Here is a 21,544-nt window from a genome sequence, read left to right as displayed (position 1 = left end):
CCGGCAATCAACGGTGCCCCGGTGTTTGAAATTCATTCCCATTTCTTGCATGGGACCTAAGCATGCACCCAAGGAGACAGATTTGATTTTTCAACCAATATATATGCACTCGAGCAAGTGCATGTAGTTCAAATTTGAATTATGCACATAAAATGCATTGAAAACTCAGTTAATGCATAAAAATGTCCAAACGAACCGCGAAAAATCACAAAAAATCAAACAACACTCGTGTTGTTCAATGTTGACACGAGAAAAAAAATTGAAAGCAATAAGAGGCAATGGATATCATTTCGTCCCCGAAGGTGGGACGTTCCCTACCGAAAACCATCATGCTTGTTGTGAGAAGCTCCGGTTTGTGAGAAGCATATACCAAATCCTGCCCCAAATGGGACAAATTTGTACCACGGCATGTTGATGCCGCTACATGATAGCATGCCAAGTTTCATCATTTTCAGACGAGTTTTGGATTCACTAGAATTTAAATACCAGGCATCTCAATGTTTTGCCGGTAATCAACGGTGCCCCGGTGTTTGAAATTCATTCCCATTTCTTGCATGGGACCTAAGCATGCACCCAAGGACACCGATTTGATCTTTCAACCAATTTATATGCACTTCAGCATGTACATGTAGTTCAAATTTGAATTATGCACATAAAATGCATTGAAAACTCAGTTAATGCATAAAAATGTCCAAACGAACCCTGAAAAATCACAAAAAATCACACAACACTCCTGTTGTTCTATGTTGACACGAGAAAAAAATTAGAAAGCAATAAGAGGCAATGGATATCATTTTGTCCCCAAAGGTGGCACGTTCCCTACCAAAAACCATCATGGTTGTTGTGAGAAGCTCCGGTTTGTGAGAAGCATATACCAAATCCTGCCCCAAATGGGACAAAATTTGTACCACCGCATGTTGATGCCGCTCCATGATAGCATGCCAACTTTCATGAATTTCAGACGAGTTTTGGATTTACTAGAATTTAAAAACCAGGCATCTCAATGTTTTGCCGGCAATCAACGGTGCCCCGGAGTTCGAAATTCATTCCCATTTCTTGCATGGGACCTAAGCATGCACCCAAGGACACAGATTTTATTTTTCAACCAATTTATATGCACTTGAGCATGTGAATGTAGTTCAAATTTGCATTATGCACATAAAATGCATTGAAAATTCAGTTAATGCATAAAAATGTCCATACGAACCCCGAAAAATCACAAAAAATCACACAACACTCCTGTTGTTCTATGTTGACACGAGAAAAAATTTGAAAGCAATAAGAGGCAATGGATATCGTTTCGTCCCCAAAGGTGGGACATTCCCTACCGAAAACCATCATGCTTGTTGTGAGAAGATCCGGTTTGTGAGGAGCATATACAAAATCCTGCCCCAAATGGAACAAAATTTGTACCACAGCATGTTGATGCCGGTCCATGATAGCATGCCAAGTTTCATGAATTTCAGACGAGTTTTGGATTTACTAGAATTTAAAAACCAGGCATCTCAATGTTTTGCCGGCAATCAACGGTGCCCCGGAGTTTGAAATTAATTCCCATTTCTTGCATGGGACCTAAGCATGCACCCAAGGACACAGATTTGATTTTTCAACCAATATATATGCACTCGAGCAAGTGCATGTAGTTCAAATTTGAATTATGCACATAAAATGCATTGAAAACTAAGTTAATGCATAAAAATGTCTAAACGAACCGCGAAAAATCACAAAAAATAATACAACACTCCTGTTGTTCAATGTTGACACGAGAAAAAAAATTGAAAGCAATAAGAGGCAATGGATATCATTTCGTCCCCGAAGGTGGGACGTTCCCTACCGAAAACGATCATGCTTGTTGTGAGAAGCTCCGGTTTGTGAGAAGCATATACCAAATCCTGCCCCAAATGGGACAAATTTGTACCACGGCATGTTGATGCCGCTCCATGATAGCATGCCAAGTTTCATCATTTTCAGACGAGTTTTGGATTTACTAGAATTTAAAAACCAGGCATCTCAATGTTTTGCCGGCAATCAACGGTGCCCCGGTGTTTGAAATTCATTCCCATTTCTTGCATGGGACCTAAGCATGCACCCAAGGACACAGATTTGATTTTTCAACCAATTTATATGCACTTCAGCATGTGCATGTAGTTCAAATTTGAATTATGCACATAAAATGCATTGAAAACTCAGTTAATGCATAAAATGTCCGAACGAACCCCGAAAAATCACAAAAAATCACACAACACTCCTGTTGTTCTATGTTGACACGAGAAAAAAAAATTAGAAAGCAATAAGAGGCAATGGATATCGTTTTGTCCCCAAAGGTGGCACGTTCCCTACCAAAAACCATCATGCTTGTTGTGAGAAGCTCCGGTTTGTGAGAAGCATATACCAAATCCTGCCCGAAATGGGACAAAATTTGTACCACCGCATGTTGATGCCGCTCCATGATAGCATGCCAACTTTCATGAATTTCAGATGAGTTTTGGATTTACTAGAATTTAAAAACCAGGCATCTCAATGTTTTGCCGGCAATCAACGGTGCCCCGGTGTTCGAAATTCATTCCCATTTCTTGCATGGGACCTAAGCATGCACCCAAGGACACCGATTTTATTTTTCAACCAATTTATATGCACTTGAGCATGTGCATGTAGTTCAGATTTGAATTATGCACATAAAATGCATTGAAAATTCAGTTAATGCATAAAAATGTCCATACGAACCCCGAAAAATCACAAAAAATCACACAACACTCCTGTTGTTCTATGTTGACACGAGAAAAAATTTGAAAGCAATAAGAGGAAATGGATCTCGTTTTGTCCCCAAAGGTGGCACGTTCCCTACCGAAAACCATAATGCTTGTTGTGAGAAGCTCCGGTTTGTGAGAAGCATATACCCAAACCTGCCCCAAATGGGACAAATTTTTACCACGGCATGGTGATGCCGCTCCATGATAGCATGCCAAGTTTCCTGAATTTCAGACGAGTTTTGGATTTACTAGAATTTCAAAACCAGGCATCTCAATGTTTTGCCGGCAATCAACGGTGCCCCGGTATTTGAAATTCATTCCCATTTCTTGCATGGGACCTAAGCATGCACACAAGGACACAGATTTGATTTTTCAACCAATATATATGCACTCGAGCAAGTGCATGTAGTTCAAATTTGAATTATGCACATAAAATGCATTGAAAACTCAGTTAATGCATAAAAATGTCCAAACGAACCGCGAAAAATCACAAAAAGTCAAACAACACTCCTGTTGTTCTATGTTGACACGAGAAAAAAAATTGAAAGTAATAAGAGGCAATGGATATCATTTCGTCCCCAAAGGTGGGACGTTCCCTACCGAAAACAATCATGCTTGTTGTGAGAAGCTCCGGTTTGTGAGAAGCATATACCAAATCCTGCCCCAAATGGGACAAATTTGTACCACGACATATTGATGCCGCTCCATGATAGCATGCCAAGTTTCATGAATTTCAGACCAGTTTTGGATTTACTAGAATTGAAAAACCAGGCATCTCAATGTTTTGCCGGGAATCAACGGTGCCCCGGTGTTTGAAATTCATTCCCATTTATTGCATGGGACCTAAGCACGCACCCAAGGACACAGATTTGATTTTTCAACCAATTTATATGCACTTGAGCATGTGCATGTAGTTCAAATTTGAATTATGCACATAAAATGCATTGAAAACTCAGTTAATGCATAAAAATATCCAAACGAACCCCGAAAAATCACAAAAAATCACACAACACTCCTGTTGTTCTATGTTGACACGAGAAAAAAAATTGAAAGCAATAAGAGGCAATGGATATCGTTTCGTCCCCAAAGGTGGGACGTTCCCCAACGGAAACCGTCATGCTTGTTGTGAGAATCTCCGGTTTGTGAGAAGAATATACCAAATCCTGCCCCAAGTGGGACAAAATTTGTACCACGGCATGTTGATGCCGGTCCATGATAGCATGCCAAGTTTCATGAATTTCAGACGAGTTTTGGATTTACTAGAATTTAAAAACTAGGCATCTCAATTTTTTGCCGGCAATCAACGGTGCCCTGGTGTTTGAAATTCATTCCCATTTCTTGCATGGGACCTAAGCATGCACCCAAGGACACAGATTTGATTTGTCAACCAATATATATGCACTCAAGCAAGTGCATGTAGTTCAAATTTGAATTATGCACATAAAATGCATTGAAAACTCAGTTAATGCACAAAAATGTCCAAACGAACCCCGAAAAATCACAAAAAATCAAACAACACTCCTGTTGTTCAATGTTGACACGAGAAAAAAAATTGAAAGCAATAAGAGGCAATGGATATCATTTCGTCCCCGAAGGTGGGATGTTCCCTACCGAAAACCATCATGCTTGTTGTGAGAAGCTCCGGTTTGTGAGAAGCATATACCAAATCCTGCCCCAAATGGGACAAATTTGTACCACGGCATGTTGATGCCGCTCCATGATAGCATGCCAAGTTTCATCATTTTCAGACGAGTTTTGGATTTACTAGAATTTAAAAACCAGGCATCTCAATGTTTTGCCGGCAATAAACGGTGCCCCGGTGTTTGAAATTCATTCCCATTTCTTGCATGGGACCTAAGCATGCACCCAAGGACACAAATTTGATTTTTCAACCAATTTATATGCACTTCAGCATGTGCATGTATTTCAAATTTGAATTTTGCACATAAAATGCATTGAAAACTCAGTTAATGCATAAAAATGTCCAAACGAACCCTGAAAAATCACAAAAAATCACACAACACTCGTGTTGTTCTATGTTGACACGAGAAAAAAAATTGAAAGTAATAAGAGGCAATGGATATCGTTTCGTCCCCAAAGGTGGGACATTCCCTACCGAAAACCATCATGCTTGTTGTGAGAAGCTCCGGTTTGTGAGAAGCATATACAAAATCCTGCCCCAAATGGGACAAAATTTGACCACGACATGTTGATGCCGGTCCATGATAGCATGCCAAGTTTCATGAATTTCAGACGAGTTTTGGATTTACTAGAATTTAAAAACCAAGCATCTCAATGTTTTGCCGGCAATCAACGGTGCCCCAGAGTTTGAGATTCATTCCCATTTCTTGCATGGGACCTAAGCATGCACCCAAGGACACAGATTTGATTTTTCAACCAATATATATGCACTCGAGCAAGTGCATGTAGTTCAAATTTGAATTATGCACATAAAATGCATTGAAAACTCAGTTAATGCATAAAAATGTCCAAACGAACCGCGAAAAATCACAAAAAATAATACAACACTCCTGTTGTTCAATGTTGACACGAGAAAAAAAATTAAAAGCAATAAGAGGCAATGGATATCATTTCGTCCCCGAAGATGGGACGTTCCCTACCGAAAACCATCATGCTTGTTGTGAGAAGCTCCAGTTTGTGAGAAGCATATACAAAATCCTGCCCCAAATGGGACAAAATTTGTACCACGGCATGTTGATGCCGGTCCATGATAGCATGCCAAGTTTCATGAATTTCAGACGAGTTTTGGATTTACTAGAATTTAAAAACCAGGCATCTCAATTTTTTGCCGGCAATCAACGATGCCCCGGTGTTTGAAATTCATTCCCATTTCTTGCATGGGACCTAAGCATGCACCCAAGGACACAGATTTGATTTGTCAACCAATATATATGCACTCAAGCAAGTGCATGTAGTTCAAATTTGAATTATGCACATAAAATGCATTGAAAACTCAGTTAATGCATAAAAATGTCCAAACGAACCATGAAAAATCACAAAAAATCAAACAACACTCCTGTTGTTCTATGTGGACACGAGAGAAAAAATTGAAAGCAATAAGAGGCAATGGATATCATTTCGTCCCCAAAGGTGGGACGTTCCCTACCGAAAACAATCATGCTTGTTGTGAGAAGCTCCGGTTTGTGAGAAGCATATACCAAATCCTGCCCCAAATGGGACAAATTTGTACCACGACATGTTGATGCCGCTCCATGATAGCATGCCAAGTTTCATGAATTTCAGACCAGTTTTGGATTTACTAGAATTGAAAAACCAGGCATCTGAATGTTTTGCCGGCAATCAACGGTGCCCCGGTGTTTGAAATTCATTCGCATTTATTGCATGGGACCTAAGCATGCACCCAAGGACACAGATTTGATTTTTCAACCAATTTATATGCACTTGAGCATGTGCATGTAGTTGAAATTTGAATTATGCACATAAAATGCATTGAAAACTAAGTTAATGCATAAAAATGTCCAAACAAACCCCGAAAAATCACAAAAAATCAAACAACACTCCTGTTGTTCAATGTTGACACGAGAAAAAAAATTGAAAGCAATAACAGGCAATGGATATCATTTCGTCCCCGAAGGTGGGACGTTCCCTACCGAAAACCATCATGCTTGTTGGGAGAAGCTCCGGTTTGTGAGAAGCATATACCAAATCCTGCCCCAAATGGGACAAATTTGTACCACGGCATGTTGATGCCGCTCCATGATAGCATGCCAAGTTTCATCATTTTCAGACGAGTTTTGGATTTACTAGAATTTAAAAACCAGGCATCTCAATGTTTTGCCGGCAATCAACGGTGCCCCGGTGTTTGAAATTCATTCCCATTTCTTGCATGGGACCTAAGCATGCACCCAAGGACACAAATTTGATTTTTCAACCAATTTATATGCACTTCAGCATGTGCATGTATTTCAAATTTGAATTATACACATAAAATGCATTGAAAACTCAGTTAATGCATAAAAATGTCCAAACGAACCCTGAAAAATCACAAAAAATCACACAACACTCCTGTTATTCTATGTTGACACGAGAAAAAAAATTGAAAGTAATAAGAGGCAATGGATATCGTTTCGTCCCCAAAGGTGGGACATTCCCTACCGAAAACCATCATGCTTGTTGTGAGAAGCTCCGGTTTGTGAGAAGCATATACAAAATCCTGCCCCAAATGGGACAAAATTTGACCACGACATGTTGATGCCGGTCCATGATAGCATGCCAAGTTTCATGAATTTCAGACGAGTTTTGGATTTACTAGAATTTAAAAACCAGGCATCTCAATGTTTTGCCGGCAATCAACGGTGCCTCGGAGTTTGAAATTCATTCCCATTTCTTGCATGGGACCTAAGCATGCACCCAAGGACACAGATTTGATTTTTCAACCAATATATATGCACTCGAGCAAGTGCATGTAGTTCAAATTTGAATTATGCACATAAAATACATTGAAAACTCAGTTAATGCATAAAAATGTCCAAACGAACCGCGAAAAATCACAAAAAATAATACAACACTCCTGTTGTTCAATGTTGACACGAGAAAAAAAATTGAAAGCAATAAGAGGCAATGGATATCATTTCGTCCCCGAAGGTGGGACGTTCCCTACGGAAAACCATCATGCTTGTTGTGAGAAGCTCCGGTTTGTGAGAAGCATATACCAAATCCTGCCCCAAATGGGACAAATTTGTACCACGGCATGTTGATGCCGCTCCATGATAGCATGCCAAGTTTCATCATTTTCAGACGAGTTTTGGATTTACTAGAATTTAAAAACCAGGCATCTCAATGTTTTGCCGGCAATCAACGGTGCCCCGGAGTTTGAAATTCATTCCCATTTCTTGCATGGGACCTAAGCATGCACCCAAGGACACACATTTGATTTTTCAACAAATATATATGCATTCGAGCAAGTGCATGTAGTTCAAATTTGAATTATGCACATAAAATACATTGAAAACTCAGTTAATGCATAAAAATGTCCAAACGAACCGCGAAAAATCACAAAAAATAATACAACACTCCTGTTGTTCAATGTTGACACGAGAAAAAAAATTGAAAGCAATAAGAGGCAATGGATATCATTTCGTCCCCGAAGGTGGGACGTTCCCTACCGAAAACCATCATGCTTGTTGTGAGAAGCTCCGGTTTGTGAGAAGCATATACCAAATCCTGCCCCAAATGGGACAAATTTGTACCACGGCATGTTGATGCCGCTCCATGATAGCATGCCAAGTTTCATCATTTTCAGACGAGTTTTGGATTTACTAGAATTTAAAAACCAGGCATCTCAATGTTTTGCCGGCAATCAACGGTGCCCCGGAGTTTGAAATTCATTCCCATTTCTTGCATGGGACCTAAGCATGCACCCAAGGACACACATTTGATTTTTCAACCAATATATATGCACTCGAGCAAGTGCATGTAGTTCAAATTTGAATTATGCACATAAAATACATTGAAAACTCAGTTAATGCATAAAAATGTCCAAACGAACCGCGAAAAATCACAAAAAATAATACAACACTCCTGTTGTTCAATGTTGACACGAGAAAAAAAATTGAAAGCAATAAGAGGCAATGGATATCATTTCGTCCCCGAAGGTGGGACGTTCCCTACCGAAAACCATCATGCTTGTTGTGAGAAGCTCCGGTTTGTGAGAAGCATATACCAAATCCTGCCCCAAATGGGACAATTTTGTACCACGGCATGTTGATGCCGCTCCATGATAGCATGCCAAGTTTCATCATTTTCAGACGAGTTTTGGATTTACTAGAATTTAAAAACCAGGCATCTCAATGTTTTGCCGGCAATCAATGGTGCCCCGGTGTTTGAAATTCATTCCCATTTCTTGCATGGGACCTAAGCATGCACCCAAGGACACATATTTGATTTTTCAACCAATTTATATGCACTTCAGCATGCGCATGTAGTTCAAATTTGAATTATGCGCATAAAATGCATTGAAAACTCAGTTAATGCATAAAAATGTCCAAACGAACCCCGAAAAATCACACAACACTCCTGTTGTTCTATGTTGACACGAGAAACAAATTATAAAGCAATAAGAGGCCATGGATATCGTTTTGTCCCCAAAGGTGGCACGCTCCCTACCAAAAACCATCATGCTTGTTGTGAGAAGCTCCGGTTTGTGAGAAGCATATACCAAATCCTGCCCCAAATGGGACAAATTTGTACCACGGCATGTTGATGCCGCTCCATGATAGCATGCCAAGTTTCATCATTTTCAGACGAGTTTTGGATTTACTAGAATTTAAAAACCAGGCATCTCAATGTTTTGCCGACAATCAACGGTGCCCCGGTGTTTGAAATTCATTCCCATTTCTTGCATGGGACCTAAGCATGCACCCAAGGACACAGATTTGATTTTTCAACCAATTTATATGCACTTCAGCATGTGCATGTAGTTCAAATTTGAATTATGCACATAAAATGCATTGAAAACTCAGTTAATGCATAAAAATGTCCAAACGAACCCCGAAAAATCACAAAAAATCACACAACACTCCTGTTGTTCTATGTTGACACGAGAAAAAAATTAGAAAGCAATAAGAGGCAATGGATATCGTTTTGTCCCCAAAGGTGGCACGTTCCCTACCAAAAACCATCATGCTTGTTGTGAGAAGCTCCGGTTTGTGAGAAGCATATACCAAATCCTGCCCCAAATGGGACAAAATTTGTACCACCGCACGTTGATGCCGCTCCATGATAGCATGCCAACTTTCATGAATTTCAGATGAGTTTTGGATTTACTAGAATTTAAAAACCAGGCATCTCAATGTTTTGCCGGCAATCAACGGTGCCCCGGTGTTCGAAATTCATTCCCATTTCTTGCATGGGACCTAAGAATGCACCCAAGGACACAGATTTTATTTTTCAACCAATTTATATGCACTTGAGCATGTGCATGTAGTTCAAATTTGAATTATGCACATAAAATGCATTGAAAATTTAGTTAATGCATAAAAATGTCCATACGAACCCCGAAAAATCACAAAAAATCACACAACACTCCTGTTGTTCTATGTTGACACGAGAAAAAATTTGAAAGCAATAAGAGGCAATGGATATCGTTTCGTCCCCAAAGGTGGCACGTTCCCTACCGAAAACCATCATGCTTGTTGTGAGAAGCTCCAGTTTGTGAGAAGCATATACCCAAACCTGCCCCAAATGGGACAAATTTGTACCACGGCATGGTGATGCCGATCAATGATAGCATGCCAAGTTTCATGAATTTCAGAGGAGTTTTGGATTTACTAGAATTTCAAAACCAGGCATCTCAATGTTTTGCCGGCAATCAACGATGCCCCGGTGTTTGAAATTCATTCCCATTTCTTGCATGGGACCTAAGCATGCACCCAAGGACACAGATTTGATTTTTCAACCAATATATATGCACTCGAGCAAGTGCATGTAGTTCAAATTTGAATTATGCACATAAAATGCATTGAAAACTCAGTTAATGCATAAAAATGTCCAAACGAACCGCGAAAAATCACAAAAAATAATACAACACTCCTGTTGTTCAATGTTGACACGAGAAAAAAAATTAAAAGCAATAAGAGGCAATGGATATCATTTCGTCCCCGAAGATGGGACGTTCCCTACCGAAAACCATCATGCTTGTTGTGAGAAGCTCCAGTTTGTGAGAAGCATATACAAAATCCTGCCCCAAATGGGACAAAATTTGTACCACGGCATGTTGATGCCGGTCCATGATAGCATGCCAAGTTTCATGAATTTCAGACGAGTTTTGGATTTACTAGAATTTAAAAACCAGGCATCTCAATTTTTTGCCGGCAATCAACGATGCCCCGGTGTTTGAAATTCATTCCCATTTCTTGCATGGGACCTAAGCATGCACCCAAGGACACAGATTTGATTTGTCAACCAATATATATGCACTCAAGCAAGTGCATGTAGTTCAAATTTGAATTATGCACATAAAATGCATTGAAAACTCAGTTAATGCATAAAAATGTCCAAACGAACCATGAAAAATCACAAAAAATCAAACAACACTCCTGTTGTTCTATGTGGACACGAGAGAAAAAATTGAAAGCAATAAGAGGCAATGGATATCATTTCGTCCCCAAAGGTGGGACGTTCCCTACCGAAAACAATCATGCTTGTTGTGAGAAGCTCCGGTTTGTGAGAAGCATATACCAAATCCTGCCCCAAATGGGACAAATTTGTACCACGACATGTTGATGCCGCTCCATGATAGCATGCCAAGTTTCATGAATTTCAGACCAGTTTTGGATTTACTAGAATTGAAAAACCAGGCATCTGAATGTTTTGCCGGCAATCAACGGTGCCCCGGTGTTTGAAATTCATTCGCATTTATTGCATGGGACCTAAGCATGCACCCAAGGACACAGATTTGATTTTTCAACCAATTTATATGCACTTGAGCATGTGCATGTAGTTGAAATTTGAATTATGCACATAAAATGCATTGAAAACTAAGTTAATGCATAAAAATGTCCAAACAAACCCCGAAAAATCACAAAAAATCAAACAACACTCCTGTTGTTCAATGTTGACACGAGAAAAAAAATTGAAAGCAATAACAGGCAATGGATATCATTTCGTCCCCGAAGGTGGGACGTTCCCTACCGAAAACCATCATGCTTGTTGGGAGAAGCTCCGGTTTGTGAGAAGCATATACCAAATCCTGCCCCAAATGGGACAAATTTGTACCACGGCATGTTGATGCCGCTCCATGATAGCATGCCAAGTTTCATCATTTTCAGACGAGTTTTGGATTTACTAGAATTTAAAAACCAGGCATCTCAATGTTTTGCCGGCAATCAACGGTGCCCCGGTGTTTGAAATTCATTCCCATTTCTTGCATGGGACCTAAGCATGCACCCAAGGACACAAATTTGATTTTTCAACCAATTTATATGCACTTCAGCATGTGCATGTATTTCAAATTTGAATTATACACATAAAATGCATTGAAAACTCAGTTAATGCATAAAAATGTCCAAACGAACCCTGAAAAATCACAAAAAATCACACAACACTCCTGTTATTCTATGTTGACACGAGAAAAAAAATTGAAAGTAATAAGAGGCAATGGATATCGTTTCGTCCCCAAAGGTGGGACATTCCCTACCGAAAACCATCATGCTTGTTGTGAGAAGCTCCGGTTTGTGAGAAGCATATACAAAATCCTGCCCCAAATGGGACAAAATTTGACCACGACATGTTGATGCCGGTCCATGATAGCATGCCAAGTTTCATGAATTTCAGACGAGTTTTGGATTTACTAGAATTTAAAAACCAGGCATCTCAATGTTTTGCCGGCAATCAACGGTGCCTCGGAGTTTGAAATTCATTCCCATTTCTTGCATGGGACCTAAGCATGCACCCAAGGACACAGATTTGATTTTTCAACCAATATATATGCACTCGAGCAAGTGCATGTAGTTCAAATTTGAATTATGCACATAAAATACATTGAAAACTCAGTTAATGCATAAAAATGTCCAAACGAACCGCGAAAAATCACAAAAAATAATACAACACTCCTGTTGTTCAATGTTGACACGAGAAAAAAAATTGAAAGCAATAAGAGGCAATGGATATCATTTCGTCCCCGAAGGTGGGACGTTCCCTACGGAAAACCATCATGCTTGTTGTGAGAAGCTCCGGTTTGTGAGAAGCATATACCAAATCCTGCCCCAAATGGGACAAATTTGTACCACGGCATGTTGATGCCGCTCCATGATAGCATGCCAAGTTTCATCATTTTCAGACGAGTTTTGGATTTACTAGAATTTAAAAACCAGGCATCTCAATGTTTTGCCGGCAATCAACGGTGCCCCGGAGTTTGAAATTCATTCCCATTTCTTGCATGGGACCTAAGCATGCACCCAAGGACACACATTTGATTTTTCAACAAATATATATGCATTCGAGCAAGTGCATGTAGTTCAAATTTGAATTATGCACATAAAATACATTGAAAACTCAGTTAATGCATAAAAATGTCCAAACGAACCGCGAAAAATCACAAAAAATAATACAACACTCCTGTTGTTCAATGTTGACACGAGAAAAAAAATTGAAAGCAATAAGAGGCAATGGATATCATTTCGTCCCCGAAGGTGGGACGTTCCCTACGGAAAACCATCATGCTTGTTGTGAGAAGCTCCGGTTTGTGAGAAGCATATACCAAATCCTGCCCCAAATGGGACAAATTTGTACCACGGCATGTTGATGCCGCTCCATGATAGCATGCCAAGTTTCATCATTTTCAGACGAGTTTTGGATTTACTAGAATTTAAAAACCAGGCATCTCAATGTTTTGCCGGCAATCAACGGTGCCCCGGAGTTTGAAATTCATTCCCATTTCTTGCATGGGACCTAAGCATGCACCCAAGGACACACATTTGATTTTTCAACAAATATATATGCATTCGAGCAAGTGCATGTAGTTCAAATTTGAATTATGCACATAAAATACATTGAAAACTCAGTTAATGCATAAAAATGTCCAAACGAACCGCGAAAAATCACAAAAAATAATACAACACTCCTGTTGTTCAATGTTGACACGAGAAAAAAAATTGAAAGCAATAAGAGGCAATGGATATCATTTCGTCCCCGAAGGTGGGACGTTCCCTACCGAAAACCATCATGCTTGTTGTGAGAAGCTCCGGTTTGTGAGAAGCATATACCAAATCCTGCCCCAAATGGGACAAATTTGTACCACGGCATGTTGATGCCGCTCCATGATAGCATGCCAAGTTTCATCATTTTCAGACGAGTTTTGGATTTACTAGAATTTAAAAACCAGGCATCTCAATGTTTTGCCGGCAATCAACGGTGCCCCGGAGTTTGAAATTCATTCCCATTTCTTGCATGGGACCTAAGCATGCACCCAAGGACACACATTTGATTTTTCAACCAATATATATGCACTCGAGCAAGTGCATGTAGTTCAAATTTGAATTATGCACATAAAATACATTGAAAACTCAGTTAATGCATAAAAATGTCCAAACGAACCGCGAAAAATCACAAAAAATAATACAACACTCCTGTTGTTCAATGTTGACACGAGAAAAAAAATTGAAAGCAATAAGAGGCAATGGATATCATTTCGTCCCCGAAGGTGGGACGTTCCCTACCGAAAACCATCATGCTTGTTGTGAGAAGCTCCGGTTTGTGAGAAGCATATACCAAATCCTGCCCCAAATGGGACAATTTTGTACCACGGCATGTTGATGCCGCTCCATGATAGCATGCCAAGTTTCATCATTTTCAGACGAGTTTTGGATTTACTAGAATTTAAAAACCAGGCATCTCAATGTTTTGCCGGCAATCAATGGTGCCCCGGTGTTTGAAATTCATTCCCATTTCTTGCATGGGACCTAAGCATGCACCCAAGGACACAGATTTGATTTTTCAACCAATTTATATGCACTTCAGCATGCGCATGTAGTTCAAATTTGAATTATGCGCATAAAATGCATTGAAAACTCAGTTAATGCATAAAAATGTCCAAACGAACCCCGAAAAATCACACAACACTCCTGTTGTTCTATGTTGACACGAGAAACAAATTATAAAGCAATAAGAGGCCATGGATATCGTTTTGTCCCCAAAGGTGGCACGCTCCCTACCAAAAACCATCATGCTTGTTGTGAGAAGCTCCGGTTTGTGAGAAGCATATACCAAATCCTGCCCCAAATGGGACAAATTTGTACCACGGCATGTTGATGCCGCTCCATGATAGCATGCCAAGTTTCATCATTTTCAGACGAGTTTTGGATTTACTAGAATTTAAAAACCAGGCATCTCAATGTTTTGCCGACAATCAACGGTGCCCCGGTGTTTGAAATTCATTCCCATTTCTTGCATGGGACCTAAGCATGCACCCAAGGACACAGATTTGATTTTTCAACCAATTTATATGCACTTCAGCATGTGCATGTAGTTCAAATTTGAATTATGCACATAAAATGCATTGAAAACTCAGTTAATGCATAAAAATGTCCAAACGAACCCCGAAAAATCACAAAAAATCACACAACACTCCTGTTGTTCTATGTTGACACGAGAAAAAAATTAGAAAGCAATAAGAGGCAATGGATATCGTTTTGTCCCCAAAGGTGGCACGTTCCCTACCAAAAACCATCATGCTTGTTGTGAGAAGCTCCGGTTTGTGAGAAGCATATACCAAATCCTGCCCCAAATGGGACAAAATTTGTACCACCGCACGTTGATGCCGCTCCATGATAGCATGCCAACTTTCATGAATTTCAGATGAGTTTTGGATTTACTAGAATTTAAAAACCAGGCATCTCAATGTTTTGCCGGCAATCAACGGTGCCCCGGTGTTCGAAATTCATTCCCATTTCTTGCATGGGACCTAAGAATGCACCCAAGGACACAGATTTTATTTTTCAACCAATTTATATGCACTTGAGCATGTGCATGTAGTTCAAATTTGAATTATGCACATAAAATGCATTGAAAATTTAGTTAATGCATAAAAATGTCCATATGAACCCCGAAAAATCACAAAAAATCACACAACACTCCTGTTGTTCTATGTTGACACGAGAAAAAATTTGAAAGCAATAAGAGGCAATGGATATCGTTTCGTCCCCAAAGGTGGCACGTTCCCTACCGAAAACCATCATGCTTGTTGTGAGAAGCTCCGGTTTGTGAGAAGCATATACCCAAACCTGCCCCAAATGGGACAAATTTGTACCACGGCATGGTGATGCCGATCAATGATAGCATGCCAAGTTTCATGAATTTCAGAGGAGTTTTGGATTTACTAGAATTTCAAAACCAGGCATCTCAATGTTTTGCCGGCAATCAACGATGCCCCGGTGTTTGAAATTCATTCCCATTTCTTGCATGGGACCTAAGCATGCACCCAAGGACACAGATTTGATTTTTCAACCAATTTATATGCACTTGAGCATGTGCATGTAGTTCAAATTTGAATGATGCACATAAAATGCATTGAAAACTCAGTTAATGCATAAAAATGTCCATACGAACCCCGAAAATCACAAAAAATCACACAACACTCCTGTTGTTCTATGTTGACACGAGAAAAAAAATTGAAAGCAATAAGAGGCAATGGATCTCGTTTTGTCCCCAAAGGTGGCACGTTCCCTACCAAAAACCATCATTCTTGTTGGCAGAAGCTCCGGTTTGTGAGAAGCATATACCAAATCCTGCCCCAAATGGGACAAATTTGTACCACGACATGTTGATGCCGCTCCATGATAGCATGCCAAGTTTCATGAATTTCAGACCAGTTTTGGATTTACTAGAATTGAAAAACCAGGCATCTCAATGTTTTGCCGGGAATCAACGGTGCCCCGGTGTTTGAAATTCATTCCCATTTCTTGCATGGGACCTAAGCATGCACCCAAGGACACAGATTTGATTTTTCAACCAATTTATATGCACTTGAGCATGTGCATGTAGTTCAAATTTGAATTATGCACATAAAATGCATTGAAAACTCAGTTAATGCATAAAAATATCCAAACGAACCCCGAAAAATCACAAAAAATCACACAACACTCCTGTTGTTCTATGTTGACACGAGAAAAAAAATTGAAAGCAATAAGAGGCAATGGATATCGTTTCGTCCCCAAAGGTGGGACGTTCCCCAACGGAAACCGTCATGCTTGTTGTGAGAATCTCCGGTTTGTGAGAAGAATATACCAAATCCTGCCCCAAGTGGGACAAAATTTGTACCACGGCATGTTGATGCCGGTCCATGATAGCATGCCAAGTTTCATGAATTTCAGACGAGTTTTGGATTTACTAGAATTTAAAAACCAGGCATCTCAATTTTTTGCCGGCAATCAACGGTGCCCCGGTGTTTGAAATTCATTCCCATTTCTTGCATGGGACCTAAGCATGCACCCAAGGACACAGATTTGATTTGTCAACCAATATATATGCACTCAAGCAAGTGCATGTAGTTCAAATTTGAATTATGCACATAAAATGCATTGAAAACTCAGTTAATGCATAAAAATGTCCAAACGAACCCCGAAAAATCACAAAAAATCAAACAACACTCCTGTTGTTCAATGTTGACACGAGAAAAAAAATTGAAAGCAATAACAGGCAATGGATATCATTTCGTCCCCGAAGGTGGGACGTTCCCTACCGAAAACCATCATGCTTGTTGTGAGAAGCTCCGGTTTGTGAGAAGCATATACCAAATCCTGCCCCAAATGGGACAAATTTGTACCACGGCATGTTGATGCCGCTCCATGATAGCATGCCAAGTTTCATGAATTTCAGACGAGTTTTGGATTTACTAGAATTTAAAAACCAGGCATCTCAATTTTTTGCCGGCAATCAACGATGCCCCGGTGTTTGAAATTCATTCCCATTTCTTGCATGGGACCTAAGCATGCACCCAAGGACACAGATTTGATTTGTCAACCAATATATATGCACTCAAGCAAGTGCATGTAGTTCAAATTTGAATTATGCACATAAAATGCATTGAAAACTCAGTTAATGCATAAAAATGTCCAAACGAACCGCGAAAAATCACAAAAAATAATACAACACTCCTGTTGTTCAATGTTGACACGAGAAAAAAAATTGAAAGCAATAAGAGGCAATGGATATCATTTCGTCCCCGAAGGTGGGACGTTCCCTACCGAAAACCATCATGCTTGTTGTGAGAAGCTCCGGTTTGTGAGAAGCATATACCAAATCCTGCCCCAAATGGGACAAATTTGTACCACGACATGTTGATGCCGCTCCATGATAGCATGCCAAGTTTCATGAATTTCAGACCAGTTTTGGATTTACTAGAATTGAAAAACCAGGCATCTCAATGTTTTGCCGGGAATCAACGCTGCCCCGGTGTTTGAAATTCATTCCCATTTCTTGCATGGGACCTAAGCATGCACCCAAGGACACAGATTTGATTTTTCAACCAATTTATATGCACTTGAGCATGTGCATGTAGTTCAAATTTGAATTATGCACATAAAATGCATTGAAAACTCAGTTAATGCATAAAAATATCCAAACGAACCCCGAAAAATCACAAAAAATCACACAACACTCCTGTTGTTCTATGTTGACACGAGAAAAAAAATTGAAAGCAATAAGAGGCAATGGATATCGTTTCGTCCCCAAAGGTGGGACGTTCCCCAACGGAAACCGTCATGCTTGTTGTGAGAATCTCCGGTTTGTGAGAAGAATATACCAAATCCTGCCCCAAGTGGGACAAAATTTGTACCACGGCATGTTGATGCCGGTCCATGATAGCATGCCAAGTTTCATGAATTTCAGACGAGTTTTGGATTTACTAGAATTTAAAAACCAGGCATCTCAATTTTTTGCCGGCAATCAACGGTGCCCCGGTGTTTGAAATTCATTCCCATTTCTTGCATGGGACCTAAGCATGCACCCAAGGACACAGATTTGATTTGTCAACCAATATATATGCACTCAAGCAAGTGCATGTAGTTCAAATTTGAATTATGCACATAAAATGCATTGAAAACTCAGTTAATGCATAAAAATGTCCAAACGAACCCCGAAAAATCACAAAAAATCTAACAACACTCCTGTTGTTCAATGTTGACACGAGAAAAAAAATTGAAAGCAATAAGAGGCAATGGATATCATTTCGTCCCCGAAGGTGGGACGTTCCCTACCGAAAACCATCATGCTTGTTGTGAGAAGCTCCGGTTTGTGAGAAGCATATACCAAATCCTGCCCCAAATGGGACAAATTTGTACCACGGCATGTTGATGCCGCTCCATGATAGCATGCCAAGTTTCATCATTTTCAGACGAGTTTTGGATTTACTAGAATTTGAAAACCAGGCATCTCAATGTTTTGCCGGCAATCAACAGTGCCCCGGTGTTTGAAATTCATTCCCATTTCTTGCATGGGACCTAAGCATGCACCCAAGGACACAAATTTGATTTTTCAACCAATTTATATGCACTTCAGCATGTGCATGTATTTCAAATTTGAATTTTGCACATAAAATGCATTGAAAACTCAGTTAATGCATAAAAATGTCCAAACGAACCCTGAAAAATCACAAAAAATCACACAACACTCCTGTTGTTCTATGTTGACACGAGAAAAAAAATTGAAAGTAATAAGAGGCAATGGATATCGTTTCGTCCCCAAAAGGTGGGACATTCCCTACCGAAAACCATCATGCTTGTTGTGAGAAGCTCCGGTTTGTGAGAAGCATATACAAAATCCTTCCCCAAATGGGACAAAATTTGACCACGACATGTTGATGCCGGTCCATGATAGCATGCCAAGTTTCATGAATTTCAGACGAGTTTTGGATTTACTAGAATTTAAAAACCAAGCATCTCAATGTTTTGCCGGCAATCAACGGTGCCCCAGAGTTTGAAATTCATTCCCATTTCTTGCATGGGACCTAAGCATGCACCCAAGGACACAGATTTGATTTTTCAACCAATATATATGCACTCGAGCAAGTGCATGTAGTTCAAATTTGAATTATGCACATAAAATGCATTGAAAACTCAGTTAATGCATAAAAATGTCCAAACGAACCGCGAAAAGTCACAAAAAAAATACAACACTCCTGTTGTTCAATGTTGACACGAGAAAAAAAATTGAAAGCAATAAGAGGCAATGGATATCATTTCGTCCCCGAAGGTGGGACGTTCCCTACCGAAAACCATCATGCTTGTTGTGAGAAGCTCCAGTTTGTGAGAAGCATATACAAAATCCTGCCCCAAATGGGACAAAATTTGTACCACGGCATGTTGATGCCGGTCCATGATAGCATGCCAAGTTTCATGAATTTCAGACGAGTTTTGGATTTACTAGAATTTAAAAACCAGGCATCTCAATTTTTTGCCGGCAATCAACGATGCCCCGGTGTTTGAAATTCATTCCCATTTCTTGCATGGGACCTAAGCATGCACCCAAGGACACAGATTTGATTTGTCAACCAATATATATGCACTCAAGCAAGTGCATGTAGTTCAAATTTGAATTATGCACATAAAATGCATTGAAAACTCAGTTAATGCATAAAAATGTCCAAACGAACCCCGAAAAATCACAAAAAATCAAACAACACTCCTGTTGTTCTATGTGGACACGAGAGAAAAAAATTGAAAGCAATAAGAGGCAATGGATATCATTTCGTCCCCAAAGGTGGGACGTTCCCTACCGAAAACAATCATGCTTGTTGTGAGAAGCTCCGGTTTGTGAGAAGCATATACCAAATCCTGCCCCAAATTGGACAAATTTGTACCACGACATGTTGATGCCGCTCCATGATAGCATGCCAAGTTTCATGAATTTCAGACCAGTTTTGGATTTACTAGAATTGAAAAACCAGGCATCTGAATGTTTTGCCGGCAATCAACGGTGCCCCGGTGTTTGAAATTCATTCGCATTTATTGAATGGGACCTAAGCATGCACCCAAGGACACAGATTTGATTTTTCAACCAATTTATATGCACTTGAGCATGTGCATGTAGTTCAAATTTGAATTATGCACATAAAATGCATTGAAAACTAAGTTAATGCATAAAAATGTCCAAACAAACCCCGAAAAATCACAAAAAATCAAACAACACTCCTGTTGTTCAATGTTGACACGAGAAAAAAAATTGAAAGCAATAACAGGCAATGGATATCATTTCGTCCCCGAAGGTGGGACGTTCCCTACCGAAAACCATCATGCTTGTTGTGAGAAGCTCCGGTTTGTGACAAGCATATACCAAATCCTGCCCCAAATGGGACAAATTTGTACCACGGCATGTTGATGCCGCTCCATGATAGCATGCCAAGTTTCGTCATTTTCAGACGAGTTTTGGATTTACTAGAATTTAAAAACCAGGCATCTCAATGTTTTGCCGGCAATCAACGGTGCCCCGGTGTTTGAAATTCATTCCCATTTCTTGCATGGGACCTAAGCATGCACCCAAGGACACAAATTTGATTTTTCAACCAATTTATATGCACTTCAGCATGTGCATGTATTTCAAATTTAATTATGCACAAAAAATGCATTGAAAACTCAGTTAATGCATAAAAATGTCCAAACGAACCCTGAAAAATCACAAAAAATCACACAACACTCCTGTTATTCTATGTTGACACGAGAAAAAAAACTGAAAGTAATAAGAGGCAATGGATATCGTTTCGTCCCCAAAGGTGGGACATTCCCTACTGAAAACCATCATGCTTGTTGTGAGAAGCTCCGGTTTGTGAGAAGCATATACAAAATCCTGCCCCAAATGGGACAAAATTTGACCACGACATGTTGATGCCGGTCCATGATAGCATGCCAAGTTTCATGAATTTCAGACGAGTTTTGGATTTACTAGAATTTAAAAACCAGGCATCTCAATGTTTTGCCGGCAATCAACGGTGCCCCGGAGTTTGAAATTCATTCCCATTTCTTGCAAGGGACCTAAGCATGCACCCAAGGACACAGATTGATTTTTCAACCAATATATATGCACTCGAGCAAGTGCATGTAGTTCAAATTTGAATTATGCACATAAAATGCATTGAAAACTCAGTTAATGCATAAAAATGTCCAAACGAACCGCGAAAAATCACAAAAAATAATACAACACTCCTGTTGTTCAATGTTGACACGAGAAAAAAAATTGAAAGCAATAAGAGGCAATGGATATCATTTCGTCCCCGAAGGTGGGACGTTCCCTACCGAAAACCATCATGCTTGTTGTGAGAAGCT

Source organism: Triticum aestivum, chromosome 4D (genome assembly GCF_018294505.1).
Source record: "Triticum aestivum cultivar Chinese Spring chromosome 4D, IWGSC CS RefSeq v2.1, whole genome shotgun sequence".
NCBI classification, from domain to species: domain Eukaryota; kingdom Viridiplantae; phylum Streptophyta; class Magnoliopsida; order Poales; family Poaceae; genus Triticum; species Triticum aestivum.
This window is presented reverse-complemented; position numbering follows the sequence as displayed.